The 4065-nt window shown below is 44.7% G+C and overlaps 1 pseudogene; it reads right to left on the reverse strand.

Moving 5' to 3' along the window:
* Positions 1-2691, reverse strand: part of LOC112074902 (probable ATP-dependent RNA helicase DDX52) — a 28957-nt pseudogene extending 26266 nt beyond the window's left edge.
* Positions 2692-4065: the final 1374 nt, after the last annotated feature.

Raw genomic sequence — 4065 nt, forward strand, 5'->3', positions numbered from 1 at the left:
GTGGTGGTAGTGTGATGGTTTGGGGTCAGCATGGTGGTGGTAGTGTGATGGTTTGGGGATGCTTTGCTGCCTCAGAACCTGGACCACTTGCCTTAATATTAGGAACTTCCTGGTTTTGGGGGCGTATCTAAGTTTATGAAGGGGAAGCTCCAGATAGCCCAGAATATGTTGATCAGGGTAGTATTGAAGGTGAGTCTACGTACTCACATAGGCAGGAGCTGCTTCCAGGAACTAACCTGGCTGCCTGTTGAGGTGTCCCAGATTAGACTGGGTTTGGTTTACAGGAGTATTTATGGTTCTGCCTGTTGAGGCTAGGGTGTCCCAGATTACATTTACATTTTTTACATTTTAGTCATTTAGCAGACGCTCTTATCCAGAGCGACTTACAGTAGAGAGCATACATTTTATTACATTTTTACATACTGAGACAAGGATATCCCTACCGGCCAAACCCTCCCTACCGGCCAAACCTCCCTAACCCGGACGACGCTATGCCAATTGTGCGTCGCCCCACGGATCTCCCGGTTGCGGCCGACTGCGACAGAGCCTGGGCGCGAACCCAGAGACTCTGGTGGCACAGCTAGCACTGCGGTGCAGTGCCCTAGACCACTGCGCCACCCAGGAGATACAGATTAGAGGTTCTTCTTTGTTTTATTATCTCGCTGTCATAATGTGTTCAACCGTGTTGGATCTGGCCGAGCCATCTTGTTTCAAGAGGACCAAAATGGAAATAAGTCCCAGCCTGTACTGTGTGTTATCGTCCATGATTTAGCAATGGAAATAAGGCCCATACTTTGTGTGTTATCCTCCGTGATTTAAATCATATGCAGTTATGGCTGTTTGTGTGTGCTTGTTTTTTGAAATGGTTGAATTGATGAAGTAAACCATGAATTCTGCTCCGTATCAGAAAATTCTACAGGAGAATGTCAGGCCATCAGTCTGTGAGCTGAAGCTGAAGTGCAGCAAGACAATGATCTAAAACACATAATCAAGTCTACATGAAAATGGCTGAAAAGCAACACATTTAAAGTGTTGGAATGGCCTAGTCCAAGGCCAGACCTAATCCCTATTGAGATGTGGCAGGACTTGAAACGAGCATTTCTTGCTTGAAAACCCACAAATGTCACTGAGTTAAAGCATTTCTGCACGCAAGAGTGGGGCAAAATTCCTCCACAGCGATGTGAGAGACTGATCAACTACAGGAAGTGTTTGGTTGGAGTCACTGCAGCTAAAGGTGGACTGATAAACTACAGGAAGTGTTTGGTTGGAGTCATTACAGCTAAAGGTGGACTGATCAACAACTACAGGAAGTGTTTGGTTGGAGTCATTGCAGCTAAAGGTGGACTGCTCAACAACTACAGGACGTGTTTGGTTGGAGTCATTACAGCTAAAGGTGGTCTGATCAACAACTACAGGAAGTGTTTGGTTGGAGTCATTACAGCTAAAGGTGGACTGATCACACAGGAATGTGTTTGTGTGGAGTCATTACAGCTAAAGGTGGACTGATCAACAACTACAGGAAGTGTTTGGTTGGAGTCATTACAGCTAAAGGTGGACTGATCAACTACAGGAAGTGTTTGTGGGAGTCATTACAGCTAAAGGTGGATGATCAACAACTACAGGAAGTGTTTGTGTTGGAGTCATTACAGCTAAAGGTGGCACAACCAGTTATTGAGTGTAAGTGGACTTTTTCACACAGGTGAATTGGGTGTTACATAACTTTGTTAATTGCATAAGTACACTCTTTTTTTGCAATTAGTAAACACAGGTTCTCTTTATCTAATATTAGGTTTTGGTTGAAGATCTGATAACATTCAGTATTAAAAAAATAGAGAATCAGAAAAGGGGCAAATACTTGTTCACTGCACTGTAGAACACACGCCTCCAAATACTACCTTCAGCCTGAGTATCTTTCTTTTTCTTCTTTGCAGTCTTCTCCTCATCCTGTAGTTTCCTTTTCCCTGCAACAGCATCTCCCTCTTCTTCTTGCTTCTCCACCGCTCTCTGCTCCTTGTTGCCGTGGGTTACTCCGGTTCCGAAAAAGTCGATCCCATAGTGGTCAGATACATCTTTCTCTTGGGACCTSACCACCTGGAACGCACACACGTACCACGAATACAACTATTGTTAATGACAAGAGTACACTATGAAGACAGCTACTAGYAATACCCCCAGACCGCTAAATCCTAATGTGATATATGTCCTGATACATCTCACTACAAACTCTCAGAATAATGTTAGCTAGCCAAAACAATCGAACGTTACCCGGGTGCTTTAGACCGCAGAGAAACAATACATTGCATATATGATATCCGGGACTTCTATTTAAGAGAATAAACGAAACAATGAGCTTGAGCTGTATTCATTCTAAACCTGAAACTAGCTAACTTAGCTAGACTGCATCACTTCAGATCGAGGCATGCATGGACATACACAAGCTAACTAGCCATTAGCTAGCTAACTAGCTGGCTGTACARTCAACTCTTTGCAGCGTTCAAATACTACTCGCTGAACATGAATATATTAATATTGGACAACATCCTCATTACCTTAAATCKTTCGGCATCTTTTCCAAACCTCTTGAAATCAAATTTCGCTCCGGCTCCGAGTTTACGAAACAAGTCGAAAGCGTCCATTGAAACAGCGTGGAGACGACAAAGGCATGACGACTCAATCCCAGTCTAGTTAAACCAACCGGTGATTCGTCGCTTGATTATAAAGCCTGGATRTGTTTGCATAGTTGTACTTCATGTGTCCACACAACGTCGCTATTGTCTCATCAGTGGAATATGGAAACCAGAGTAAAACGTATTTCGTTTGCATGGTTACGTTTGGWATTTTCCATGTCTCAAACGGCAGTATTTGTAGTGAGGACGTCACTATTATTGAACAACACTGTGATGTGTTTACTTCCTCTACAGATCCTCTCTAATTAACGAGACAGGAGTTGTGAATGAACAGAGAAAACRTGTCATGGAGACAGAATACCTAATAATGATTTAGTTGAAATGTTTTACAATTTACTCAATCAAATCAAATGTATTTATATAGCTGATATCTCAAAGTGCTGTACAGAAACCCAGCCTAAAACAGCAAGGAATGCAGATGTAGAAGCACGGTGGCTAGGAAAAACTCCCTAGAAAGGCCAAAACCTAGGAAGAAACCTAGAGAGGAACCAGGCTATGAGGGGTGGCCAATCCTCTTCTGGCTGTGCCGGGTGGAGATTATAACAGAACATGGCCAAGATGTTCAAAGATGACCAGCAGGGTCAAGTAATAATAATCACAGTGGTTGTAGAGGGTGCAACAGGTCAGCACCTCAGGAGTAAATGTCAGTTGGCTTTTCATAGCTGATCATTCAGAGTTAGAGACAGCAGGTACAGGGTCAAGGTAGCACGTTCGGTGAACAGGTCAGGGTTCCATAGCAGCACGATCAGGTGGACTGGGGACAGCAAGGAGTCATCAGGCCAGGTAGTCCTGAGGCATGGCTCAGGGCTCAGGTCCTCCGGAAGGGGAGGGAGAGGAAGAGAGAGAATTAGAGGGAGCATACTTAATTCACATAGGACACTGGATAAGACAGGAGAAATACCAGATAATAACCAGACCTGACCCTAGCCCCCCGACACAAACTACTGCAGCATAAACAGGAGGGGTCGGGAGACACTGTGGCCCCGTCCGACAATACCCCCAGACAGGGCCAAACAAGCAGGATATAACCCCACCCACTTTGCCAAAGCACAGTCCCCACACCACTAGAGGGATATCAACAGACCACCAACTTACTACCCTGAGACAAGGCTGAGTATAGTCCCCACACCACTAGAGGGATATCAACAGACCACCAACTTACTACCCTGAGACAGCTGAGTATAGTCCCCACACCACTAGAGGGATATCAACAGACCACTAACTTACTACCCTGAGACAAGGCTGAGTAAGTCCCACACCACTAGAGGGATATCAACAGACCACCAACTTACTACCCTGAGACAAGGCTGAGTTAGTCCCCACACCACTAGAGGGATATCAACAGACACCAACTTACCCTGAGACAAGACTGAGTATA

The sequence above is a fragment of the Salvelinus sp. IW2-2015 genome, unplaced genomic scaffold (assembly GCF_002910315.2).
Source record: "Salvelinus sp. IW2-2015 unplaced genomic scaffold, ASM291031v2 Un_scaffold2872, whole genome shotgun sequence".
NCBI classification, from domain to species: domain Eukaryota; kingdom Metazoa; phylum Chordata; class Actinopteri; order Salmoniformes; family Salmonidae; genus Salvelinus; species Salvelinus sp. IW2-2015.